The following is a 12,151-nucleotide window of genomic DNA, read 5'->3' as shown; positions in this document are numbered from 1 at the left end:
GTCCGCACAGTATTGCAAGCACCCCCTCAGCAGCTTGAGGCCATCACAGGTGAGTATTGTGCTCCATGTCTGCATTGACTGATCAATTGTGACCCATGTGTGTCCTGTACCAGACTCAGATCCCAGGGTATGAATGGGTGAAGTTAATTCAACACTCAGGCATAGTTTGACATTTACACACACATATGTTGTGGACTAATGCCAAATGACAGCAACATCTCATGAACAAAAAAATATTTTATTTTTGGTGGGGTAAGTCTTTTGGTAGATGTACTAAGGTGCTCTACCGGGTGCATAGAATCCAAAGTTCACAGGGGGAGATGGCATCCTTGTCAGTTGGAGTCATCAGAGTCCAGACCACAGTGTTGGTCATCATTGGTCAGACTGTGACCTGCAAGTCCATGTGGCAGACAATGTCATTGGGTGAGGTGCTGCTGTTGCGCCAGTGGGCCAGGTGCCAGGCCAGGTGACCTGGAAGATGTGGATGGTCCGCTGACTCTCACGTCTTTTCCATGGACGACCCACCTTCCTGGGGGGACCCTCAGATGCAGGCCTTGACGATGTCTGTGATGCTCTGTCGGACGAATCCTTCTCCTCCTCCCTCCCTGTGGCTGGTGGTGGTCTTCGCCTGGTGGCACAGGGAGGGTTGCCCATGTTGTCGGCGATCCGACGGAGTGAACGGCTCATGTCCGTTTGCACCGCCAGGAGCTCAGCCAGTCTTGCCTCCATCCGTCCTTGGTGTTGTTGTTGACTGGCATGTTGCTCGGCCTGCAGGTTCTTCATCTCGTCGAGTGTCCCCTTAATCTCTGTGAGGCTGGACACTACCTGGCTGATGCCCCTGGTGTCACGCCGGTATGTGTCCAGGATATGGCGTATGTGTGACATACCGGTTCCTTCAGCTGCCTGGTCAGGTTCTCGCCTCCGCCTGCCTCCACTCCCACCACCCCTGCCCATACGAGCCTGGCCTGCCGTTGTGGGCACATCGGGTCTACGGGACCCCTGAGGGATGGCATTATCGGGGTTGTCTGCCTCCTCCTGGGTGCCAGGAGAACCTTGCCCCTCCTGGTCAGACTGGCTGTGTTGGTCAGTGCGAGCAGGGCTCGTGGGTGTCTCCTGGGATGTGGCAGGAATGGAGGTGGTGGTTGGCACAGATGTACCTGACGCAGGTGCTGCAGGGGCTTGGGCACCAGAGGGGCCAGGTTGGTCGGAGTCATCCACGGAGTGGTGAGAGTCGTAGCTGCCGGTGGGATCATCTTCACACTGAGCCTGGGACTGTGATTGTTCCCCCCATTGTTGGGGGGAGGTCGATGACGTTGCCTTGTGTGTGAGAGGGAGACAATGTTAATGCTGTTTCATGCCACATCCATGTTTCATACATATACAAGTTGTCACAGTTCCTACAGGTAGTTGGATGTGCCTAGCATTCCTCTCAATGTACACTTGGGGATGGGTATGTTGCGGGGGACAGATTGGTATGTTCTCCTGAGTGTTTGACCAGTAGAATTTTGGCTCGGATGCTTATTTGGCGATGGAGTGGTCCTGTTGTGTCACATGTCCATTGTGAGAGTGGGTAAATCCGTTGCCTGCCTCGGGGGTGTGTGCTTGTGTGACGGGGGTGTGTGACCGAGCCTGCTGTTGGGTGTAGTGTGATTTGTCATTGGGACTCCCAGGTGATGTGTCTGTCCCCTCATGGTGCATGCTGGCATGACAGTGAGTTTGAGTTCCTGTGCTAGATATCTGAGCTTGTGGAGTTGGTGTTTGAGTGTACAGTGGTCACAGGAGGGCCTTGTGCTGCATACAGCAGGGCCAAGTGTCAGCTACCTTGTCAGTACTTTGCTATTCCCTGTGCATTGGGCATGGTGCATGGGTATGTACCTAGGCCATATGGGCTGAGGGCATTGGTGTCTGCTTCTGAGTTGCACAATGTGTTGTGTGAGCACCACCCTCCCAGCATCCCGGACATCCAGTCTTGGGTTTGTGGTTGGTGTGGCTTGGGACATGTCATTGCCTTTATTTGTGAATGGGGCATGGAGACGTTAGTGGCATGTGCGTGGTTTTTGAGTGTGGTTGTGTGCTGTGAGGGCTTTGGGGAAGTTGCGTGCATTTGGTGTGTTTGTGGTGTGGAAGCCATTCCCCCCATGTTACATGAATTGTTTGTGTACTCACCAGGCTCTGCGACTCCTTCGACTCTGTGTACTCCCACCGGCGGAAGCATGGCCATCACCTTCTCCTCCCAGAGATGGTAATGTACCGGTCTGTGGGGCAGCCCACCTCCAGTGATGTTACTCTGGGCATATTCCTCGTTCATTTTCCTCTTGACTGCCCTGCGCAGATTGTACCACCTGGCTTGGCATTCATGCCTGGTCCTTCGGATGGGCACAACAGCATTCACCTTATCGACGATCGTCTGCCACAGGCTTGTTTTTTGGGCTATGCTGGTCTGTCTGACCAATGTTCCAAACAGCTGTGGCTCGACTCTGATGACTTCGTTGACAAGGAGGTCCAGCTCCGCCCTTGTGAACTTTGGATTCTTGTCTGTGGGCATGATGTGGGGTGTGGGTGTGGATGGTTGTGGGTGTGTGGGTGTGAATGTGACTGTGTGTGTGTGAATGTGAAGAGGGGGTGTTTGTGAAGGAGGTTGTGTGAAGGTGTGTCCATTAAGGTGTAGTTAAGGTGTAAGTAAGGTGCTGTTGTTTGTCTGTGGGGTCTGTCAGCAGTGGGTCTGTTGCAAAGGCTCATGGGTTGTGTGTGTGGGCTCTTTTTATTGGTCCATTTGTGGGTGTGGCTGGGTTTGAATTTGTGGTGGGTGTGTTATAAGAGGTGGTTGTGATTTAGGGCCTCTGTTTGCCTGTTTGGATGTGCCAGGTCAGTCATAGAGATGTATTTTGTCATGTAGACATGTTTTGTGGTGTTGTACGAGTCGAATTGACCCTCCTTGTGCTGTTTTACAGTGTCCTGGTTCTGTACGAGTATTTTTCGCGTAGGTAAGGTCCGTACATACGCGAAGCTGGGTGAGGGTGCTGAGGTACGGAGTTGGGGTACGGTGCGTACAGGTACGGGGCTGGGGTACGAGCCAGGAGTGTGGTGCGTACAGGTGGGGGGCTGTGCTATGGTGTTGGGGTACGGTGCATACAGGTGCGGGGCTGTGCTACGGTGCTGGGGTACGGTGCGTACAGGTGCGGGGCTGTGCTACGGTGTTGGGGTACGGTGCGTACAGGTACGGGGCTGGGGTACGGGCCTGGGGTGCGGCGCATACAGGTGCGGGGCTGTGCTACGGTGTTGGGGTACGGTGCGTACAGGTGCGGGGCTGGGGTACGGGCCTGGGGTGTGGCGCGTACAGGTGTGTGGCTGTGCTACGGTGTTGGGGTACGGTGCGTACAGGTACGGGGCTGGGGTACGGGCCTGGGGTGCGGTGCGTACATGTGGGGGGCTGGAGTACGGTGCGTACAGGTACGGGGCTGGGGTACGGCACGTACAGGTGCGGGGCTGGTGTACGGTCCTGGGGTACGGTGAGGAGGGGGGGTAGGGTGCTGACATACGGGGGTACGGTGCTGACATATGCGGGGGGAGGGGGGGCTGTACGACTCGTATCCGGGCACAAGTGTACCCGTGTACATGTGTGCTACAGCGTTCGCTCCGTACGGGGCCTTTTACATGCAGTAGTGTATTCGGACGGGCGGTACGGATCGTACTTGCGCGGTCGGACTTCTGTTTTACAATTTGCACGTAAAAATGTCCGGCTCCCTCTCGTAGACTTTTCCCGACGCTATTCGGACGTAAAAATTTCCGGATCCCTCTCAGACCATTTTCCAGACGCAATTCGTATGTATTTTTCACGTACGAATCGTACTTCGCAGTTTGTACGGTACTTGTACGATTCGTACGTGAAAATATACGGATACGAGTCGTACGCAAAAAAAAAATCCCGGATTGGAATCGGCACCTAATTGTTGTATTGGGCATCGCACAGACTCAAAACGCACTCAGAAAACTAGGCAAACACGCATAACGTTTTTAAAATATTTGTAACTGTTTTGACTAACCAACGAAGACCTCGAGGGCATGATGTATCTTACATGCCGAGCAATTGCAAGTAATTTAGGAACACCTAAGATTAACAATGGAGTTGTAAGTTTATCTTGCACACTTTGCACACTTAATATACTCTCAAAGAAGGGACGTACCAGGCTGCCAAGTAAGGAGTAAACACGCATGACAGTTTTGGTCAGCACAATGTACCTTATGCTCTCGGCCAATCATGCCAGAGCATACTTTGCATATTTGCACACTGAATCAGCTTTCTTAACTGCGCACATTGCACACTAATCTTAGATGAAATTAGTATTTTGCATGACAATTAGAATGAAGTATGTGTCCTTAGTTTTGGCTATGTACAAACACCATGAATTCGGACCATGTCCATATAGGGATCTAGTGGCCTGTTTTGATGTCATCCAATGTCTTTATTTAATCAAGAAATTGTACTGTTGTATTCTGTCCATTTTTTAATGGTTTTAACTAACTAAACTATCAAAACTACCATTACCAACTCCAAAACAACAAAAATCCAATTAGTAGAACAAAAGATATTGAATTTTAAAGTTTTTGGGAAAAATTGTGACAAAAGTAGTATATAGAACCTTCAGCTGCAGATGTAGAAAGATAAGAACAAACAAAACAAATTTCTACAAGCAGCAATTTTTCATATTCACAAGCATCTGATAATAAACATTACAACCAAAAATAGATTTGGACTTCGGACCACATGAAATTTTCCCAACTTACTTTTCTTAGTTAATCACTATAGTTTTATTCACTCTACTCTACTATGATTAGGTGAAATATATCCCTCTAACAGATATAAATCTACAGCAATAGTCGACTACTATTAGACCTGTCAGTCTTCCCCTAAACTTTCTGTCTACTAACCTCCAATGTTTGTTGGATTTTTCCTTTTGTTGCCCTTGGGACTCTGTGAACTTTACCACTGCTAACCAGCACTAAAGTGCTTGTGTTCTCTAACTTAAAACATCGTCAAATTGGCTTATACTCAAATGGCAAATGTAATTTACTTACAAGTATACAAGTCCCTTGTACAGTTGTATACCATATACCTAGTGCCTGTAAATTAAATGCTACCAGTGGGCCTGCAGCACTTATTGTGCCACCCACTTAAGTAGCCTCTTAAAACATGCCCCAGGCTCGACATTGCAGCCTGATTGCAATGTGGGGTATGATCATCCAGAACAGGATACCTTTATATATTCTTCTCCCAAAGGATGGCAGAGTTTGCAAGGTGACACACACAAGAGAATGCTGTGCACACATCCCTAGAATAGATAACAAGATTGACAACTTTGTCATGAACATTACTAATATCATGCATAAACTAAAAGAGCTGGCAGAAACTGGTGCTTGGGAGAGAATAACTTCTTTGGCTAGTTCCACTGGGCGAGAATTTTCAAAGATTGGTGAGTGGTTGGGATTTGTTCTACCGAGAAGGATGAAGACTTTTACAGACTATTCTGAATAAAGTATTCACATTGAAAGTTAAAGTTTGCTGTCCTGGGGAGCAGGGACGGCTGATGTACAAGGGCGAGATGGGCATCGCCCTTCCACTGTGAGGCATTCAAAAAATGCAAGATGAAACACCGAGCAGCTAGCAATTAACTGTGCTGGCTGCTTGGTACACAAACGTGCCAATCTACCTGTTTCTTTGAGGGTGTGCAGGAGGATGGCTCTTGGATCTGGCTTGGCTTGGCTGGGTGAAGGTTTCTTCGACCTGGAGCCAGAAAGCAGGGCAGTTACAACACATTGGTGGGCGTGGTCTGAGTCTCACTGTTAGAATACAGTTTGAGTTTAGGTGTTATTCACATGGCACAGGGAGGAGTCAGAAGCCCTCCATTAATTTCAAGGGCTGGGGGCAGGGCAGTCCGGTTTAGAGAATTTTGGAGTGGGGTTGTGTCAGTGGCCTCTGCCTCTCCGACAAGACCCAACAACTGTTGTTTATTTTGAAAATGATTGGTGGACTGGGGCCTGGGGGACGAGTCCAAATCTATCATTTTCCAGTTCCTTTCAGGCTTGTGCCACCGTTGCCACACAGTCTGCACTCCGAGTCTGCAGTCCAGTCACGAGGAGCCCGGTGCGATAACATTCCATAGCTGAGTTTGTTGTTTTTATGTACTTAATAAAATCAAGAACTGACTGTTTTGAAGAAAAGGCTTGGCGAATGCTCGACCATTTTAAATTAAAATTACTGAGCTCTCTCCAAGGCTTGTATTCTCCAACTGCTCTGTCTTTATCTACTGTCAGAGTAGTGAAGGTAATTTATTTAAAACTAGTGTCCCTGACCTTTCGTTTATACAATGTCTCCATGTACAAAATACACCCACAGCCAGTGTGTGAATGTTGTATATGGACACAGCGTGTTTCTGTTGTCTACGGAGGCATGGTAGAAATTAAAGGCAGCGCATTTCATGATTTCAATGAAATGTGCTGCCTTTCGTTTCTACCATGCCTCCATAAACAACAGAAACACACACTTGTGTGTGTGTGTATGTTATATATGGACACTTGGTAGAAACAGAAGGCCAGGAATCTCGTTTTAATTAAAATACCGTGTTTCTGTTGTATCTGGAGGCATGGTAGAAAGGAAAGGCCGTGCATTTTATGACACCTCCCCATGCAGTAAGCACTATAAAAAATGGTTCAGTAAATAAACTAAATAAAAGCTTGCAAACACGTTTTTAATATACAAAAGATAAGCATTTGGTGTTCCTAATGCCGAGGGTAGCCTGTTTCCTAGTGCTCCAAGCTTTGTCAAATATAAAAAGTGATGTTGTTATTATTACTCAACTCAGTAGGATCCTCGTTATCAACACTAAACGGAGGAAAACCTGAGTTGTCCCTACCGAGCATCACATCTGTGACCATTTGGTTGGTTGTACAAGTATCCCCCTAACCTATATGTGGCAGCCAAATGTATCTGCTCTGCTGGTAGATTGCCTGAGGAAGTTACCAGTAACCTCCAGTCACCTATGTGCGTCAAGCAAGCTTCGGGTTACAACAATACTAGTGAGACAACTAGAAGTGCTCTTTTTAAGATGCATGTGTCTGTTTCTGCTGCACGCAGTGGCTTAGACTAGTATAATAATGTGGACAGTTCAAACATACATCTCACACACTGCAATCCAGTAAAGATAGCTCACCAGGTTCTGTTTTACTGGTGAAATTCGTGTGCAATTTACCGATTTTCAAGCTACTCTTTACAGTACACACATTTCAACACTTGGAGGGCTAACACGAACTTTCATTCTTTTTTTTCAGTACAGCTACTATTAAGTCGGATAGCAGACAGCCACCCCAGAATGACTGTACTGTACAGAAAGCTGGGTCTGGGGTAGAGACACGCATGGACAGGACACACATGTACAAGCTGGAGCATATCAACTATACGTACAGAGGGGGCAGACAAACTAGGGAGAAGACCTCCCCTCCACCCATCCACTCCCTGCAAGGTAGGCCATGGCATCATCTCCTCCAACAACACATACATTTCTTCCCAGAGATAGTATCCTTTCAGTGTGTCAGACAGTACCCGGAGCTCGCATGAGCTGCTGTTGGGTGGTGAGGGCCCAAAAGAGACCAGGGGCCCCCACACCACAGGGGCTGTGGCACCTTCTGTTACACCCCTGAAGCGCAGAGATACAATCTGCAGGCACTGACTGCACTGTAAGTGCATGAAGTCGTGAAGTCTGCAAGGTGAGTGAAGCCCCTGCAGGTTGTGCAATCAGTGCCAGGGTCATAACACAGCCTCCAATTCAGCCAAAAGACAATAAACATCTCGGAGATATGAGGGACTCAGGGACCCTTCTTCATATCTGCAAGGGGCCCCATCATTTCCCTTCACGCCACTGGTAAGTGCAGGCCAGCTCCGCAAAGGTATCATGGTCACCTCAGGTAGCAAGGGAAGTGCAGTCCATTCAAGGCACTGGCAGCAGGCAAGTTAGTAGTTGCAGTCATGCAAGACAGGCAGCTTATTTGAATGCAGTCAGCATGGTAAGTGCATGCAAGCAGTCTGAATGAGTGTCTGCTTGTAACGGATTGAGTTTATTCCATGCCTGCTCGGATCCTTCCCCCACTTTACCTCGAAGAAAGATGTAAGCATGATTGACTACCTTCGTTCAGCTCCACTCTCAACCAAACATTCAACAAAGACCATACAATTCAGGTCAAAGGTCAGGACCCCCAAGGCTGGCTCGTAGTTCATGTCCGACCTTCAAGAGTTTAATCTTAGGGTCACACAGGCTGAGCGCCGCTGGTGCAGCGCCTACTCATGTGAGGCAAGGAACAGATACATGCAACCTTTAGCAGCCTACAGGCAAGAGGGGAGGGGGTGTGCTGTGACATGTAGGTAGTTCTCACTTTGGGTTGCCTAACCTTCTAACTAAACCAGAGAGTTGTTCAGAGTGGTCAAACAGCTCTCAGCTCTTCAGGATTAGCAAATGTGAATGAAAGCATGAAATTTGTGGCCTTTTGGTTCTACCATGCCATACCTCCATAAAGGGCCAGGTTGGGCACCTGGTTGAAATGAAAGGCCAGGAACACTCATTTAAATTTAAACTAGTGGCCCTGGCCTTTTGTTTCTACCATGCGCCCATATACAACATGCACACAGTGTGTGTGTTGGTTGCTTCTAAAAGAACACAGACACTTTGGCTTTCTCCGCCTCCAGTGCTTAATTTGTTAAAAATGGACTGTCCGGGCCTAAAAAATTTCTCAGGAGTCCACTGCAGTTGGCACCACCCACAGCTCTTTCTACTGCTGCCAAAAGTCAGTAGCAGCAGTTTTGATTAAAACGAGTGTCCCTGGCCTTACGTTTCTACCATTCCTCCATATACAACATACACACACGTTGTGTATATATACATTGTAAATGAAATCATGAAATGCGTAGCCTTTTGTTTCTACAATGCCTCCATATACAACATACACACGCTGTGTGTGTATGTTGTATATGCAGGGACATCAAGAAAACCCCTTGTCAGGTTTGTAAGTTTGGAACCTCAATTTCTGTTATGTGGACCTCCTGTCTGTGTAAATTCATAGTACATAAATGTTATATTTTCCAAACCAAACAGTTTGCTAAAATATTATTTCTATTTTTCTTGATAATAATAAAAAAAATCAAGGATGAACTGCAATGGTTGGATCTGTCTTTCGCTATCTCATTTTCAAAGTATTTGCAATGTATGGTGTAACCAACAGTCTGAGCCTTGATGACTTCATCAACCATTACAGTAAAGAGGCAGAGATGTGTTACAGGTGGGAAACACTTAGAGGGCCTGTTTACGTTGGTTGGGTGTGCTTGGCTTGGGGATCATTTTGCAAGCAGACCAGTTTGGACAGAGTGCGCCCCTCACCCACATGAGGGGGTGCAGCGCTTAGGAATCAAGGCCTCCATGGCCTGGGCCCCTGGCAATTAGGCGTGTGCCAGCCAAGGACAGCTTCAACTAGTTTTGTGGCTTCCGGTTGCTGCGTCCCACAATGGGGGGGGGGGCATGCAACCGGAAGTGCATAATCCTGCGTCACTTCTGCGCACCACCGCCGAAGTTGCTCAAAGGGGTATAAAGACCCCTTGGCCTTGGCCTCTTTCTGACCTGGCCATCGTGGGGGCGTGCGGATCGGCGATTATTTCTTTCCCACCCGACCCTAATTTTTAGGCATAAAGTCTACAGTGGCGGGGTGGCGGGGTCTACAATCCTAGAGTCACCCCTAGTTAGCAGGAGGAGGTACTCCAGGAGCAGTCCCCTTCCCCAGGACAGCACTAAGGGGTAAGGTTCGGCAGTCCTGAGCCAATCAGAGGATGTACACCAGCTTGTGGGATAGGGCGCACAGATAGATCATTGGGGGTGGGCACGGGGTGCGCTGCTCCTGCCCACCTTATTGCAGCCCCTGGGGAGCTTGTTGTTTGGGGGGCGGTGGCTATAGTGAGGACAAGGGTACAGTAGTGTGGGACCGCCCCTCACGGATGCAAGTGGTTACACCTGTGTGGTCCAATGGCGTTCAGGATTGCAAGGTAGCCCTTGGTGCGGAGGGTGTACTTTGTGATGGTGATGAATGTTCTACTCTGCAATTGTGTTTTTCTGTACATATTTTATTGACACCTTCTTTCACAGTTTTGAGACTGTTATGTGTTCCAAGTGTATTTTACATGAAACATTTTGTATGACCTTTTTACTTTCACACAGGTGATTTTACTAATTTGAATAAATGAATCCACAACAAAAATGTGTTTCAGTAGATTTTTTGGTACCTCGTTTGGGTGGTTAGGGGCTTTTAGGCCATTCTGGAGGCCTCCGGGTCCTATGACAATTGGGCACAGTTTTGATTTGTTTCCAATACTACATTTGGGTCCCCCTTTTTCCACAATTTGCAGTAACTATGTTGTGTGAAACCCACCATTTGAATCCATTTTTTTCTAAATACTCTTGCAGGGAGAGAATCCCCCGCCCCGGGGGGTGAACCCCCGCACCCTCCTTTTGCAGTTCGGGCTCGCTCGCTCATTATATTAGGGTACTAAAGGTTTTGCCGCACCACTTTCAAAATCCACTAGCCACCACTGCCAGGGACAATCACATATTAAGTATTTTTTCCTGCTCCAAGTGCAGGCATTGCTCATGAGAAACTCTATGTAGTAGAATGATGAGAATCCTTTGAATGTATTTAGCTGTAAATGTTTCTCTTTTGCTTTATTCCAATTGGTTAAGAACCTTTGACCAATTCTCTTCCGAAGTGAATGTATGAAATCCTTCGGAATCATTTATAAGAGAGCGATTTCATGATTTAGAGGAAGGCCCTTTCTCCTTACTTTAAAAGGCAAACCTATGCTGGAATTCCTCCCTATTTAATCATCTGTATTTTGCTGATCTGAACTCTGCACAGTTAATGAATCTGTTCCTTAACGGAACTTCTACTCTGATCTATTGATTAAATGATATTGACTGCACTGAATTAATTCCTGTATGACTAACTTTCTTATGGTTAAAACTTCATGGTCTGTCATTTCTGTAAGACCAGATGTATTGCCAATTTCTGCTGTTTGAAATTGCCACCTTTAACTTCTTGAATTGATGCTGGTCCAGCGGTAAGAACCAAAGTCAAGCTAGGGCCTACACTGATCCTGATCCATCAAGGTGCAATTTGGGGGCAAGTTTCAATAAATTTGCACACCATTAGGCTTTCACCTGACTCTGCATAAATATACTGAGCAAGTGGTACTTAGGCCAGGTATGAGTGGACAGCCATTGCAACTCCATTACTGACAATGAACTGTGGGAATAGTATGTGTGAAGAGAGTACGAGGAGCAGAGAAATGCTGGAAGCTGGTGAGAGTAGTATTTTGGCAAAGGTGCTTGCACTGAAACGTTAATCATTGGTGTTGTTATAACAAGTATTCTGTGTAATATCAAATTGTGAAAGGGATTGAACACACACTGCTATATGGTTTTTAAGATTTAGAAAAAGTTGTAGTGTGCCACGGAGGTCTCACTCTCTGATCAGGGAGTGTTTAAAGGATAACTACATTGGAAGCGTTCTCTAAATTTAGAGAATGTCCCTCTGGGCGCAACTTTAACCCCTTCGATGCTGCGCAGATTCCGCCGCTGTGCTGACGGAATCTTGCACGGGCGTGGTCATGAGGGAATGGTTGCGTCATGAGCACAGCTCAACCGTGGGTCATGACGGAACCATTCCGTCATGAGCACCGAAGGGGTTAAAAAGATCACTGAAGTGTGATTTTCACATGGTTGTTAAGGTGTAAAGAAAGTCTTCTAAACGTTGTAAATGAGGTTCAAATGATCATTTATTCACTCATATGGTGATTACATTTTATTAATTTCATTCAATTCGCAATTTTCAATTCTCATTCTTCGTGTTTGACAATAATTATTTCAAACATCCCAATGCATTTCGGACTCTTACTGAGTCCTTCATCAGGGGAAATCTAAACAAAAAATGGATACATGTATATATTTAACAAGGGTCCACAACATTTGAATGAATAGGTGTTATGGATTACTAAACGTAAACTGTACATCAGCATGAATTAAGTACTACATTGTTAAGCAAGCAAGTTTGAATCTGATTGCTA

This window comes from Triturus cristatus, chromosome 6 (genome assembly GCF_964204655.1).
Source record: "Triturus cristatus chromosome 6, aTriCri1.1, whole genome shotgun sequence".
Taxonomy (NCBI): Eukaryota; Metazoa; Chordata; class Amphibia; order Caudata; family Salamandridae; genus Triturus; species Triturus cristatus.
This window is presented reverse-complemented; position numbering follows the sequence as displayed.